We start from the raw sequence: 17,526 nt of genomic DNA on the forward strand, positions 1-17,526 counted from the left end.
CCAGTTTATTTGATTTCTGTCTCTATTGTGACTAATTTGTCGTGAATCATGATACATTTAATGCATATATCAACTGATCCACTTGGTCCAACCATGACATAAAAATATTATTAGGTATTAATTTCATCCATGAAATAACGAGTTCAGAAATGAGTTCAGATTTGGGCGGTAAGTCAATGAGCATGATTGGGTGAAGGAGGGCAGATTCTTGGCGTAACGAATTATTTTGGTTGGTTGTGTGAAGCACGTAAGAGGCAACGCCAGCACTTGAAGTAGGTGGTGAGGAAGTAAAGCATCTATTATTTCAAGATCCATCTTTCTCTCCTCTGGTTGGTTGGCCAAGTACCCAAGCTCTCTCATATACTTTTCATATATATATATATATTTTCTTCTTCTTCTCATTTTTATAATTTCTCTACTTTGTCCTTATACATTCCTTTTTATCACTCCTACTTCTTTTCCTCAACTGTGCCACCTGTACAACTTATCCTCCCTTAATTAATCCATTAAAACTCAATTTTATATAGTTTAAGGAGTGTGGAGATAACACTAGTATGAACTGGACGACTAAGCTACTAGTTAGGAAATGGAGAAGCAGTATGATTAGTGTTTAATTAGCTTCACTAAACACGTTACCCACGAAAAGAGATTTGGAGAGAGAAAGATTTAGTAGCTTCCGAACCACTCTTACCAAACATGCCATTATGGTGCAACCCCCCTCGCCAACCACTACTATCTCACCTTAATATGGAATAATATCTAATGAGATCCATCTAAACCGTCCAATTAAGAAAGTCAATGCTTTCTGATATTTTAGTTTTTGCAAAGTCAATGGATCCCCACCATTCTTCCATACAGATGGCTATTTTAGATTGTCTCATCATGCATGTACACCTCGTGAATCTCTAATGTGATTTTGATAATAATAAAGCCATCTTAATTAATTATTTAATTAGATATATAGAAGGATCCAATTGAGTAGCGTGGAGTAGGTGTCAACACTCCATAGCTTGATGTGTTTTTTTTATCTTTTAATACAAAGACAAGGAGAGGAGTGGGTGTTAGAGAAGCAACACAGATCATATATATGTATTCGTGCTTAGAGATCGATGTGTTATTTTTGTTTTTAGTTTTTAGTTTATAAGGTGAAGAGTTGTGTTTGGTTGTGTTGAAAGGATAGTATAGAAGAATTGGTAGTGGAAGAGGTGACATGGGTTAGTAGTGGAAGTGAGGTGAGGTTGTAACTAATGCAAAGACTAGGTAGAGAGAGAGAGAGAGAAAGAGAGAGAGTGCCTTAAGCCCTTTTGAGATTAACCTCTCCTTTTAACGAAAATGACTTTATGCCTACTCTCACCAAAAATTAGGTTCTCTCTACTTCCACCCATGACATTTGCCACATATGTATTAACTCCTCAAAATTCTTTTCTTTTCTCAACATCAATTCCAAACTATGTATAACCAATTCTTAAATTTGTGGGTTAAATGGAGGGTGGACCTCAACAACATGGTAAGGATGTGCTCTTTTATGTCCTCGTGTCGCGGGATTGAGTTACGAAACGATCTCTCTGTAGAATGGGGTTCTCTTCATGCCACGTAATGTTGAGAGCTCTATGCATTGGATATGTGTTTTTATTTCCTTCTGTATTGTTGATATAATAAAACTATACATGTGACGTGCATGTCTATTGATTAAAACAAAGAGAAATAAAAGTGATAAAAAAAAAGAAGAAGAAGAAGAAAAAGACGTGCATGTCAAATTAGCCCATATGGGTTAGGGTTTAATTTGCTTGGAGGGGGAAGTGTGACAAGTCTTAATAGAAATAAAAGTGATGGTTTTGGATTAGCATTATTTGGAACCATATGATTTGAAAAATAAGAACAAGATTAATTTTGTGATCATCTATAATAACCAACACTTTGAAATGGATTTAGGCATTACGACAATAATAATTTCTCAAATTGTCCCCGATATGACAAGCAGTGTAGTCACAAGACAAACAAGTGAAAACGCGATACACCAAATTCAAAACCCACAACCTGCCAGATGAGGACTTCTTTCGATTAGGCTATCAATCCCATTAGGCTTTTTAAAAGATAATTAAGAAAGCATATAAATGTAATCCTCATTAATTAGTTTTTCTTTTAGAATTCAAAGCTACCAAAAATATAAAGCTTTTGCTTTTGATTTCACAAAAAATTAGAGCAACTAAGTGTTGGTTTACCTAATTAAATTTGGTTAGTGGTTGCTAATCATCTTTAGTAAGCTTGGTGAAGTATTTACCAGTGATCGATAATCTTAGAAAAAGTAGAATCATTTGTTAGCAATTCTTATCAGAATCATGGCAGAGCTTACATCATCCACGTTTTCATCAATGATGGCCGCGTAAAAATACGAAGGGATCATGCCATGAAAGACGGAATTAAAGGATGAATAGAGCTTTTTTTTTTTTAAAAAAGGTGAAGGATGATCAGGACAACATTGTAGATCTGCAGGTAGGAACCAAGCTGTACTCAGCCAATATTTATTCAAATCTTTACTTTGTCATCTAAAAACTGTTGCTTAAGGTACAATGCTTCTTCAAAATACTCTTTATTTATTCCCCAAACTCTCACCTCTTGCCCTTACTATGTGAGATGAGCACAGGAGTAACCTTCAATTCTACTTCATGATCTTGCACAAGAGATTTATCCAATCAACAAGTGAACTGTCACTGCTCCACCGAAAAAGCATATTCTAAAGCTCCTCTCTAGTTCTCCTCCTCTTCTTCTTCTTCTCCTCTCTCTCTCTCACACACACATTTAATCTTTTAAGACAAACAAGATTTCACAATTGGCTTAAATAAATGTAATGTAATCTGAAGCAACTTCTCTCTCACACATATTTAACCTTGGACTCTTTGGCCATTGTGAATTTTTGACCTAACAGATCGACTTGCTGAGTTGTTAGTATTGATTTTATAATGCCCAATTTTTGGTTGACAAGCTTAAAGCGAATTTATTTTTCTTTTCTAGGAAAATCAGCGGAACCACTATTTTTTTTAGCCAACATGCTTGTATGACATTATATAACACATTTATCTTTCCATGATTGAACTTTCTTCAAAATCTTAAGAAAATCATAGACAAGGATAAAGATGGTCTTACAATGTTTAGATGTTTTGCAAGGAGGAAGAGGTTCATACATTTTGTCGGAGGAAGCTCGAGCAGTCTAAATATGATTGGGGTAGGCAGGCTTTGATGATGCCCCCAACCCTTCTAGCCCACAACTCCCCTACCCCACCCCACCCCACCCCACCCCACCCCACCCCACCCAACCCAACCCAAACTCAAAAAGCATGTTTCTTCTAGTTTGAATTTTAGGGGATACCTACTGTTCTGTCTTGTCTAGACAAAAAAATATATGTAACTTTTCCACAGCAAGATCAACCAATGCCCTTATAGAACTTTGAGATATGCCATATTTCTATCTACTACTCATCCACTGTAAAATATCTAAAAAATATTAGAAATTAAACTAGATTATAAAATCTATCTCTTCAAGCTTAATCTTTCTTGAAGAAAACCTGTGTATAAAATGAAGTGGAATTATTCGAGGCAACATAAGAGACCTAACTGTGGTGGAGATGATAGCTTTCTTATACACTCTGAGTAAGCTAGCCAACTTGGGTCTCACAAGATGTCAAATTTTGTGTCCAAAAATTTGGTGGTTGCTGTGGCTAAATCAGGAAACAAAGTTATGTTATGAGAGTAACTTGATGAGGATACACTAACCACTCTCCTTAATACCCGTATATAGTACTATTTGAGTCGTAGAAAATTGATCTCTAGGATCAATAATCACTATGAGCTTCTGATAGCCATTGCGTTCATTTATTGAGTAGTTTGGGGTTACTTTAAGACTGTGCACAGCTAACCAACTCAAAAGCAAAGAAAACTATTAATTTAACAAACTACAAGACATGACAATGAGATAGACAAACTTTTTTAACTTAAGACTCACCCATTTGCAAGTTTGTAGAAAGCACCCCAACCATTATTTGAGGTATCAAAGAGTGGTTAGTATCACTCCAAACCAATCTTGGTTGATGACAAACCTAACAAGGAAATAGTGGATCACGCCCTACATAACAAGTCTACTAGTTCAATCATCCAATTTGATGCCGATGCCTACTAGCTTTATTTATTTATTTTTCATAACATCTTTTACCAATATCTTGATCAAATAAAGCCTAGATTTTGAGGTTTTTTTTTGTCGATCTGATTGACAAAACTGGTTAACTGCCCTTGAAGCTCATGCTCTACCGATCACCTGCATACACAAAGATGTGAGTGTAGGCCAACCTTGAGATGGTTGAGAAGTTGTTTTGAATGATCAAGTCATTCAAGAACACAACTTGTAACTTGGTGAGTGTATGGTTTATATGGTATGACATGTGCATTTGCATGCCGTAGGATATACGATATGGCATAGATATCCTTTTCTTTGTGATCGTCAGATCTAGGACTTTCCTTTGGAAGCTGTAGAGTCATTGTCCCATCAAATAGAGATGTTTGTTGCTTATTGCAGGATCTGGCACCAAGTATCTCACATACAATCAGATACAACTCCCCATCCTTGACTTCCATAACTGTCCATAATTTTCTCGACCATGTTCTGTCTCCCAGGCACACCATGCTGGGCAGAAATTGGCCCTATTGGATGGGATTAATGTCATAAGATCGATTTGACCAACCCCTAAAATGAGACATTTTCTCATACTACTAGGTATGAAGTATGAGAAATATTTCTCTTCCTTACCAAAAAGAAAGAAGAAAAAAAGAGAAATATTTCTCTTCAAGGTACCTTGCCTTGTAGTTATTATTCTGATATATTAACCTTTTTATCCCACTTCCATGCCACTTTGGGCTACCTACACAAGAAACGACAAGTTAAAAGAAGTTCTCAAGAAAATAAACCTTGTGCAGGAAAAACATTTAATATAAAGATCTCAAACAAAGTTTTTGAAAGCTTTGTGTAAATTATATTCAAAGTTTATCCAAGTCCGGCCAATTATTTAATATATCCACAGATTTCCACTTGACAACAGAAAGAACCACACTTGAAGTTGTAGCAACTAATTGTATCTTGCATGATGATGTCAAACATACATAAGAGTTGAGTAACTTTGATATTTTGATATGCAACTTGCTACAATTCATGCCTGAGTACAAAGCTCACTTCCTATTCACTGAAGTTGTATTCAATGAGACTATCTCAGCATGTATTTATCAAGCATTTTCTTTTTTGGGTACATGTTCATCAGCAGTTATTTAATATTGAATAATCATCAACTATGAGGGGTTTAAAAATTTAAGGAACAGGTTGATTTTTAAAAACTAAAAATAAAAATTCCATTTTTGTGGGGTTTATCTTGTTCTAATGAGTTTTGATTTCCTCTTCGAGGGGGAGGGGGTTGGGGTGGGGGGTGATTTCTAAGTGAGGGTTACTGTTCTTTTCTTTAAATTTTCTTCTGAGCTTCATAATGGGGCTAGACAGTGATGCATAAGTGGCCAACAAGGGAGTCCATTAGGCCACACTATATTATTACTATTATTTTAAGAGGGTTGAAGTCTCAAACTCCTTTAAACTTCATTATATTCAACTGTTTGACTTCCTCGCTATTGAGCTAGAAACTTGTTCCCAATGGCATTTTCATTCCAGCTTTGAAGTTTCTTTTAAATATTATTTGTTAACGTGTGCTTATGTATTGCACTGATCGATACAAAGATTAGATTTTTTTTTTATTTAAATAAAACCTTGATTTTCTTGCTGAAGGTAGTCTTCTTACCGAGTAGGATTGACTGGCCTATTTCCATTACTTGAATTTCCAAGTTATGTACCTCAGATTTTAATTATTCTACCCTCTTTGAATGAAGCTTGTTTAGCCAAAAAAAATGTATTTATACATTCAATTGCTTTAATTTGATGAGTTGTAATCTTGCTGCAATGAAAATTAATCTCAACATGCTTGGTTTGTGCATGAAAGATGGGATTCGTTGTAATATAAATCAATCCAATATTGTCACGCCAAATCTGTGGAGCTGTAGGTAAGAAAGCACCAACCTCACTAAGTAATGAGCGAACCCAGATCAACTCTGTAGCAATAGAAACTATAGCCTGATACTCAGCTTCTGTAGAGAAGCGAGAGACAGTGTCTTGTTTCTTGGAGCTCCAAGAAATAAGGAGACTCCTAAGAAATATAGAAAACCTAGTTGTCGAGTGTCGATCATCTAGACAACCGGCCTAGTCAGCATCAGAGTAAGTAGATAAGGACATAGAAGTCTATGAAAAGAATAATCCTAGGGTAGATGTGCCTCTCAAATAACAAAAAATCATTTTAACTGCAATCCAGTGAATATCAATGGGAGCATGCATGAATTGTGCAACTTGATTTATCGCAACACTAATATTAGGATGGGTGTTTGCATGATATTGCAAAGTACCTGCTGTATGTCTGTACTCTATACCATCTGAAAACAATGTCCCTTTGTGAAGAGAAAGACTAACACCAGAAACAAAAGGAGTAGAAATAGACTTTGCCTCACTCATCTTTGTATGTGCAAGTAAGTCAGTAATATACTTCTGTTGAGATAAAAGCAACCCTTCCGAAGAATGAGTAACCTCAATACCAAGAAAATAATGAAGGTCCCCTAAGTCTTTGATAGCACACATAGTAGAAAGAGCCTTCAGAAGGTCAAAAATGGCAAGCAAACTATTGCCAGTAACCAAGATGTCATCCACAAAAATAAGAAAGTAGAGTTTCACTGAAGCTTTCTCATAGAAGGAAAGGGAAGAACTAGTCTTGCTTCCTTGAAAGCCATGAGACATAATACAAGAAGTAAGCCTTGTACACCATGCCCTAGGGGCTTGTTTAAAGCTATAGAGGGATTTTTTCTAGCAAACATGTGTAGGTAGAGAAGAGTCCACAAAACTAGCGGTTGCTCCATGTAGACAACTTCGTCAATATTGCCATATAGAAAGGCATTAGCAACATCTAGCTGTTTGATGGGCCAATTATTTCTAACTGCAATAGAGATAACAATTCTAATTGTGATATGTTTCACAACAAAACTGAAGGTGTCTCCAAACTCATACCCTAGCCTTTGATGGAGACCTTTCGCCGCAAGGCGAGCTATATCACTCAATTGATCCATTAGGCTTCCTTTTGACATGGAAAACCCATTTACATTGAATAACATATTGAGAGGAAGTTGAAGGAACCAAAATCCATGTACCATTTTGAATAACCACGTTAAATTCCTCCAACATAGCATTCGGCCAATGAGGAGAGAGAGAAGCTTTAGAGTAGCAACTGGGTACATCATTATCTTCTACACTTGTCCTAAGATTAAGCCTAATAGCGGGCTTCGGTGACCCAGTCTTAGAGTGGGTTGTCATGGGGTGAAGCAATCCCCTAGTTATTCTGATTCACAGTAGAAACAGAACTAGTTTGAACAAGTACGTTTTGATCCATTGACCCAGACTGAGCTTCCATGGATGGAGCTACTTACAAAACTAGGCTATTGTGGTGCTCTAGAACCGTCCAAGCATGAGACAGGTGGGTCCAGGTTAGGCACAACAATCCTAGATAAGTCTTGCCCATATGCAAGGGCTGACTTCAAGAGGTGTGGAAACAACCTCATTTGCTCGACATCTCCCAAAGGTTCATGAACCACCGGAAAATGTCAAAGCAGCAACACTAGATAACTTTATAAATGGAAATTTGCTTTCGTAAAATTCAACATGCCGTGATGTATATACTCTGCCAGTCCCAAGATCAAGAGATAAGTATCATTTGTAAGAGGAAGGATGCCAATGAAGAGTACATGGTTTTGAACGAGGATGGAGCTTGTACGCTGCATATGGCTGTAGCTACGGGAAGCAAAGACAACCAAAAGTCTGGAGCATTATAATCTGGTTTGACGTGGAAAAGGACCTCCAATGGATACTTGAATCCTAATGTGGACAAAGGAATTCTATTAAGTAAATACACTATAGTCCTAACAAAGGCAGACCTGAATTTTTCCACGCCGGTGTTTTCGTTCTGTGATTCCATTTTGTGGTGGTGCATAACAACAGGAAATTTGATGGGAGATTCCATTGTCTGCTAAAACTTTTAATAAGCTTTGAAATTCAGTTCCACCATCACTCTGTAAACAATAGATCTTTGAAGAAAAATGATTTTCAATTAAATATTTAAAATGAAGGAACACGTCAAGCAAATCCAGCTGATTTTTCAGAGCATTCAACCACTTATACCTAGTGTTTTTGTCAAACACAACATATTACTTGAAATCATCAAAAGAAACGATAGGATTAACCAACTTAGTAAAACGTGAAGAACTGGGTCTTTGAGTCCCACCTTACCCAGTCTTCTTGAGTTCACATGACCCGAATCTCTCTTGATCAGTTCTACTTTATCTAATCTTCCTTATAACACATACCTGTTCCAACACTAAACCCAATCTCATGTAACTACGGTAAAGACTCCCAAGGAGTGAAGACTGCCATCGCTGTAAATAAATTTACAACCTATTACGTGAATGAGTAGCCAATCACTTCAATAGCAGAGCAAGTCTTTAATGGTATCAATTAGCCACTTGAACTAATCTTCTTTACTATGTTTCTTCTCCATGTCGACTTCTTCAACTTTCGCTGTTACCCATAGCTGCCAATCCGCTGCAGCCCTTCAATCTCCCTTAAATCTAGGGGTGTAAATGGATAACCGAAACCACTCCATCGCACCGCACCGCATCCGAGGGGTATCCGAATCCGTCCGATTATTAATAGGATACGGATATGGTATACCCCTTTCTGAACGATTATTATCCGTCCGATAAAATTATCCGATTAAGTTACTTATTTAGATTTATTATTCTTATTTTTATAAATTTTACCTATGATATGTGACTATTTTTCTAGATTTTCTACTAAAATAACTACCAAAGTTGTTAAATTCTTAAATTTTAAACCTAATCCTCACAAAAAAAGGAAAGAGTAAGCGGAAAACGTATTCAATTATATTCATGCTCATTTAGAAGAAGACTTAAGAAAATAACATCCGATTACATCGATCCGACAAAACCGCCAAACGAAGGATATTATCCGAATCCGTCCGAATATAATAGGATGCGGATATGGATATATCACTATCCGATCCGAATTCGGTCCATTTACACCCCTATTTAAGTCCTCTATCCAACATCACCAATTAGGTTTCCATCAAACTTGATCGCCAAAACTATCTCCTATGGCGTTCCCAGTTTCTTACCTATCCTTCATGCCACAAAGATGTATGGATATCTCGACGGACCGATTGCCCATCCAACAGAGACGATTCATCTTTCTTCTGATCCTACTGTCCAAACTACAAACCCAAATTATGAAGAATGGGGTGATCAGCTTCTTCTTAGCTGGATCAATGCAATGATGACGGAACATGTGATGGCACAGGTTATTGGCCTTCAGACCTTTGCTGCTGTTTGGAATGCCCTTGAGTGATTATTTTGGTCTTAGTCACGTGCTCGAATCATGTAGTTGCATTATCAGTTACAAACACTTAAGAAATGATCTCTTTCTATAGCAGATTATTTCATCCGTATGAAGAGCATTGTAGACTCTCTTGCTTCTGCCTCCCACATTGTTCCTAACAATGATCTTGTTTTATATGTTCTTGGGACTCGGTGCTAGTTTTGAATCCTTTGTTACTAAAAGAATTCTGAGATTTGGTTTGAATGCTCAAGCTCTCACATTTGCTTGAGTATTGTATTTATATTTAATCAATTACATGAATAGGAAGTGGAGAATACAGGGAAACAAACTTAAACAGAATACCAACTCTTAAGTTTAGAGTTTGAATAGAATTCCAACTCTTAAGTAACCAAGTGAAATATAATTTAAACTCTAAACTAAAGAGTTTGTCTCTCACTCAAACTTTGGTTTATCATCCCCCTGCAAACTATGGGGTGGTAGCCACAATAGTTTGGAGCGTAGCTAGAAAAAAGTTGTTGTAGGTAGACCTTTGGTAAAAATGTGAGCAACCTGAGCTTCAAAACGCACAAACTGAACTTGAACTTTGTGGTTTACAACCAAATCACGGACAAAGTGGTAATCCACCTCAACATGCTTTGTTCGAGCGTGGAAAACTGGGTTTGCTGCCATTTGTGTAGCAGACAAGTTATCACAATAGACTAGTATAGGAGGCAAAAGCTCCACATGTAAATCCTTCAAGAGATATGAAAGCCATAATAGTTCAAAGATTGTAATAGCCAAGGATTTGTACTCAGCTTCAGCACTGGAGCAAGAAATAGTTGGTTGTTTTTTCGATGACCAAGAGATTAAGTTAGCACCAAGATATGCACAAAATCCACTGGTAGAGCGTCTAGTATTAGGGCAACAAGCCCAATCTGCATTAATGTAAGCACCCATAAGAGACAATGAACTAAGTTTGAATGTAATTCTAGCACCAACTTTGTGTTTGACCAACTCGGTTTTGCCGTCAGTTGAATGAAGATGTTTTTCTACCAAAAAAAAAAATGATTTAGACACCTTTGACTCAAGCGGTACCTTCCATGTATCACAATACAATCTTTATTTTCCTACATAAACCCAACTTTATGAATAAACCTCAAATGTTTATTCTTGGTCCAACATGTTTGTTATCTCAATAGAAATGTGTACAATGGAAATGAGAAACAAATTGCATAACAGTCATTACATCAGAATGTGTAATAATTACTTTTCATGAAGATAAATCTTCTTGAAGTCCCAAACAGACAACATGATCTTCAAAAGCTCTAGGTGGCATGCCCTTTGTCAACAGATCAGCAATCATCTGCTCGGTCCTTATGTGTTCTATGAGCACTTCCTTAGCTTTAATGCGCTCTCTTATTGCTAAATACTTAATGTTGATATGCTTACTTCAACTTCCACTCTTATTATTTTTAGCAAATAACACTATAGCAGTATTATTACAATATAACTTCATTGGCCTAAAGATAGACTCAACAACTCTAAGCCCAGAAATGAAGTTTCTCAACCATGTTCCTTGCACAGTAGCCTTAAAACAGGATACGAACTCAGTTTCCATGGTAGAAGTAGCAACCAAGCTTTCGAAACCAAATGAAGAGATCACATCATGAAATCTCAAATACCACTGTCGAGACACCTGCTTAAGTCCATAAATGGATCTCTTAAGTTTACAAACCAACTGTTCACCACTACTCGAAATAAACCCATTAGGGTATTTCATGTATACCTCCTCATGCAAATCTCTATTGAGAAATGCTGTTTCACATCCATCTGATGTAAATCTAGATCAAAATGGACAACTAACGCCATGATGATGTGGAAGAAATCCTTCGTTGACACAGGAGAGAATGTCTCCTTATAGTCAATGCCTTCCCTTTGTGTGAATCCCTTGGCAACTAATCAGGCCTTGTATTGCTCAATGCTGCTTAATGAATCTTTCTTGGTTTTAAAGACCCATTTAAAACAAATTGGTTTCTTTCCTTCAAGCAACTCAACAAGATCCCAAACATCATTATGTGCCATAGAGTCCATCTCATCCTTCATAGCTTCATACCACCAACCAGATTTATCACCATTCATTGCTTGTGAAAACATTTAAGGATTTATTTCAGTAGTGATATCGTAGTTAGACTCTTACAAATATACAACATAATCTGTAGGTATTGCTGATTTTTTGACCCTAATAGATCTCCTTGATGTTGTTTCAGCAACCACTTGTTGGGGTTGCTGAACAACAAGTTGCTCCTCAACACGATGCTCCTGATATAGAGGATTTTCACCATGATCTTTTAAGGTCGCTTCAATAGCCATATTACCAACCTCTAGAAGAAGTTGTTGCCGAATTGGTTGATTCTCCATAGCAATTTCTGTAGGACGTGGGTCTCAAGTCACTAGTCTCTTTATGTCCATCCAACTAGGGCTAACAACCAGCATTTCACTAGATCAAGGAGCACCAACCGCACTATCTCTTCTATCAGAGCCCAAGTCTTTGAGGCGATCACTCCCACTAATCATGTCATTCTCAAGAAACCTTGCATTTCTTGACTCAACAAACCTACTTGAATGATTTGGATAGTAAAACCTATAACCCTTGGACTTTTCAGTATATCCAACAAAAATTGCACTTATAGTTATTGGATCTAACTTCTTCTCATATGGATTATATACTCTTACTTCAGTTGGACAGCCCCAAACGTGTAAATATCTTAAATTCGGTTTCCAGCTCTTCCATAACTCAAACGATGTTTTTGGAACTGCCTTGGTTGGAACTTTGTTTATAATATACGCAACTGTTTTAAGAGGTTCCATCCATAGAGAAAGAGGTAATTTGGAGTTACTCATCATATTCCTCACCATATCTAACAATGTCTTATTTCTCGTTTCTCCACCACTGTTATGTGATGGTGTACTAGGCAAAGTGTATTATGCAACTATACCCTGCTCTTGGAGAAGCTCAACAAAAGGACCAAGTACCTGTCCATCACCTGTGTATCTACCATAATATTCACCACCCCTATATGATCTCACTATTTTGATTTGTTTACCACATTGTTTCTATTCCTCCACTTTGTATATCTTAAAAGTGTCCAATGCTTTGTTCTTCTTATAAAGCAAATATAGATATATAAATCTAGTGTGATCATCAATAAAGGTAATAAAATATTTATGATTACTTAAGCTCATGTCAGGGCAACAAATATCAGTGTGTATAATTTCTAATGTTTCTAAACTCCTATTGGCACCCTTCTTAGACTTGTTAGTATGCTTGCCATTGATGTAGTCTAAGCAAGTCTTAAAATTAGTAAAATCAAAAGTTTCAAGAACTCCAGAGTTTACTAATTATTTAACTCTATTAATGGAGACATGATCTAGTCTCCTATGCCATAAGAGTGACGACGTTTCACTCACAATATTACGTTTAATATTTATTTTATCTTAGAAGCAGTTAAACTATATGGAACATCATTCAACATAATTTTAAATAGATCATCAAGCATATTACCACAACCAACAACATCAGAATTCTTAAATACCTAAAATGAAATTCATAACAAAGTTGAAATTATATCCCAAAGGTACTAGTTTAGATATAGAAATAAAATTCCTGAAAAAAAAATCATGAATATAAAAGGTATGTTCTAAAAACAAAATATGTCCTGAATTTGACATTAATCTAATTGTTAAAATAAATTAAACTCTAGAAGACATATAGTTTCCAGAATAGATGCACCATTCACTTCCCATCGCTTTCCTTCGATTGAGAATATCCTGCAAGGTATTAGACACATGGATTGTAGAACCATAATCAATCCACTAGTCATTATGTAAAACACAAACATTAGATTCAAAACACACAAGAGAAAGGTGATTACCATGCTTCTCCATCCATGCCTGTCTCTTAGGACAATCTTTCCTCATGTGCCCCTTCTTCTTACAGAAGAAACACTTAAGATTGTCCTTCATAATAGGCTTGACACTGTGCAACTTTCCTTTTCTCTTACAGTTTTTATTGGAAGTCGGTTGGTTCAAACTGAGACCACTAGCAGATTCACCAGACTCTCCCATCTTCTACAATAAACGCCCCTCCTCTTGAACACACATGGTCAGACACTCATTAGCTGACCATATCTCCTTAAGTGTGTTATAAGACCTTAAATAGGGCATAGTGATGGGGAAGAGTCTACAAGATGAAGTGCACAATAAAGTCATCGAAACCACCATTTTCAAGTGCCTTGAGTTGCGGAAAGATATCTTTGATTTGCATAATGTGCTCACGCAGTCCTCTTATAGTCGTGAGTTTGGCTGAAACCAACCTACTAATGAGCGTAGCACCCGAGTGCCTTGTCGGAGGTCAAGAATTGAGCCTCAATAGCATCTAGGAAATCCTTAACATTTTCACATTCAGGAATGGACCTATGAATACTAGGCATAATGCACGACTTGATGAACATCATACTCAAACGATTGGATCGCTCCCATCATTCGTATAGTTCAATCTCTTGATTAGTACTAGATTCAGTAGGTACCGTAGGCATTGCCTTGTGGATGGCATAGCCTAGGTCACGGTAGCCAAGTTCAGTAGTACAGACTCTTTCCAACCAGTACAGTTGACCCTAGTAAATAGAGAAACACCATAATAAGAGAATACAACATTTTGTTCTCTTGCAAAGGAATCAACAAGCATACTTACTATAATAAATTTAGAAGCACAACTTATCAAACATAATTATTAGTCTACCAATGTACACTAATATAAATACATAAAATCATATATCATAAAACCTCCCTCTGGGCAAAGATATTACATATAATGATTTTATCTAAAAATCAATGAAACTAAAAAATTGAAAATTTTCAATACCTATGGGCTACTTAAGAAATTACAACAACTTCATATTTTATCCTAATCATACATTAAGAAACAATATTTTCTGTGGGCAAGATATCATGTCCCCATGTACAAGTAGAATTCAATGTGATTTTCATTCATGTGATCTAAAGAATAATCATTACATATGAACATATTTTTCATAATGAAGATGTTGTGGCTAATCCAAATTATTCAAATATGTTATTTAATATGACATTTCAATCCCAAAATTGGCCCAAAAAATACATGTCTTTGAGCTTAAAAAGAGGCAAAACAACCACTAGACGGACTGTCGTCTGACCCAGACGGACTGTCGTTTGACCCAGACGGCGCATCATCTAGCAAATGGACAATTTTGTCTACACTTTGTAATTTAACACAATTACAGGGCGCGCCGTCTCACCCAGACGGCTCACTGTCTCGACAGAAACAATCTTCTGTCATCGGAGACGGGATCCAAAAACGTCCAAAATTCTCTGATTTTAAATTTTCAACATCCAAGACTTCTAATGGACATGAAAAATTCCTTAAATTTTTTTTAAACAACTTTGATAATGGATTCATAGATCAAACATCAATATCTCAAAATCAATAGCCTCATGGATGATGGATCATCCACAGAAATTTCAGAAACAATTCCAGGCAGAAGAAAAACCATGGCTCTGATAACAAATGTAAGAACTTCAACAAAGTAATCAATATACTTAATATTGAACCCAAGAACCTAACTAATCATGTTCTTAGTTCAATCATATGAAAGACAAGATAATGTACTTACTTATAACCATGGAAACTTGTTTTTGGAAATTATTTGTGAGTTCTTCGAGAAGGTCGTCATCTACAATGTCGAAGAAATCCAGTTCTTCCAATTTTTCCTTAGTAACCAAATGATGGAGAGACAGAGAATTTTTCTTGCTAACAAAACAAGGACCAGAGATCAAAGAAAACTACAGTAAGTTTTCTTCTCAGAATACAAGTTCAGTCTTGAGCCCGTAAAAATAGTGTTCCCATCAAACACCTCCAGGTAACCGCTAAATGGTTATCAAGGCGTTACCTAGAACTAAGTTGTAATAATCAAGAATGTTTGGACCACATCATAATTATGAGAAATAAAATCTTTAATATTTATTTATTTAAATAAATGAAATCTAACAATGGAAGGGTAACCTTGCACCACTCTTCTTCTGTCTTCATTTTCTTTTTTCTTGTTTTCACCATTAGAATCCTCAATTTGGTTCTTGGGTTCATTTTTTTTGTAGCGATACAATGAAATCCTTGGCAAAGGAGCTTAAAAAACAGTGCATGAGATTTGCTTATTAAGTTTCCTTATCAGCAAAATTTGAACTTTTCTAAAGTGGGTTCTTGACCAAGACCAAGAGAGGTGGGTGAGGTGGAGTTATGTCTTCAAGGAGTCGGGGAGACAATTTTTCGAATGGTTTCTCTACAAAGAATGGGAGTAGTTCTCGTAGCGAGATTAGGTTGCGTTCCAAGAGACTACGTAGTAGTGTGTTGGGGTAATTGTATTACAAAATTCTTCAAACATATAAAAGTGAAATTGCAATACAATTGAGAGATGAAGATCTTTAGCAAATTTGAAGAGCTTGAAGTAGCAACCGAACGAACCACTGATTGATGAGGTTGAGTCACACCTTGATGCTGTCTTTAAGGTAATTGATGCACCCTACTACCAAGGGTTCTTCGCACCACCACCTCCAAGATAAAGCAACCTCCAACTAGAAGATGAGGTAGTTCTTCTAGTCCCTTAAAGGAGCCAAAAGCTAGAGCACAACACTTAGACAACTCAAGAAAGAAATGAACTTTGTAAAACAAATAATGTGAGTGAGGAGAGTCACAATAGCACACAATATGCAAGGAAGGGTTGGGTTTATATAGGCCCAAACCACACCTCCCCACAAGGGGAGAATCAATTCTCCACTAATGGAGAATCAATGGTGCCCCTCCACTAATGGAAAAACCCCGACCAACCCCCCACACTGGAAGTAACCTCAATCACTCTGGAATGAAAGAATTAACCCACAAAGACACCCCCACCAGGAAGGCCAGAAGGCAGAAGTTGAAATGAGAAAAAAGGTCAAGAGTTAGAATTGAGTAACCACCATCAAGAGTCCACCCATCACCATGATCAAGACTTTTAAGACCCAGACCAAGCAGAAGAGCCCAACCAAAGTCATGAAGGGCCTCCTTTAACCAAGATCATGAAGGGCCTCCTTTACTCATGGTGCCTCATTACCACCCTTACCTCAAGGGTCCCACACACAAACAAAGCAATTAAATAAAAGAAATGCTTGCAAAAACTAATTTTGAAACTTAATATATAGATAATATAGATTTTAATAAAAAACCTAACATAGTGTTATAAAGGAAGAGCACAGTAGTGAAGAATATTCTCCAACTATGAGAGGGCGTGAATTTCAAGGTGTAGTTTTTTCTCAAGCTAAAAGAGGTGTTAAGGGACTCTAATTTCAGTCTTGGAAAGGACTGCATGGATGCAAATTTGAAGACTGGAAAAAGTTTCAAAGTGATCTGAGGAAATGCCAGCAAATGGGTTTCAAGCAAGGTATGGGAAGAAGATGGGCGAAGGGATGAAGACGGGTGAAGGGAAGGAAGAATTCCTTCGCCCACCTAAATTGGGTCATTTAATTTATGAAAGGTGTACTTTCGTACTTATACATACCAGGGTATATTGGAGATTTTACACCCCAAATTTAACGGTCAAAAGGCTTGACTGCTAAGTGGGGTAACATGGAATTTTTCACTTTACGCACAAGGGGCATCGTGGAATACATAGACCTGTAAATGGATAGTTGAAATCCGCCTCCGAATTCGCATTCATTTAAGGGTATCCGTATCCGAAAATTTTCTTACCGGAAAATATTCTTATCCGTCCGTTAAGCAATCGGATTCGGAGTCGGATAATTGCTTATCGGATCAGATAATATCCGAATAGAGTAAAGTATTTAACATTTTTTCTTTAAAAATAGATAATAATCGGATTCGGATACCGGGTAATCGAAAATTAGAAATTTATAATAAAAAATATAAAAAAGTGATAGTTATCAATCAA

This window comes from Hakea prostrata, chromosome 2 (genome assembly GCF_041222555.1).
Source record: "Hakea prostrata isolate BN-2017 chromosome 2, UWA_Hpros_2, whole genome shotgun sequence".
Classification (NCBI taxonomy): Eukaryota; Viridiplantae; Streptophyta; class Magnoliopsida; order Proteales; family Proteaceae; genus Hakea; species Hakea prostrata.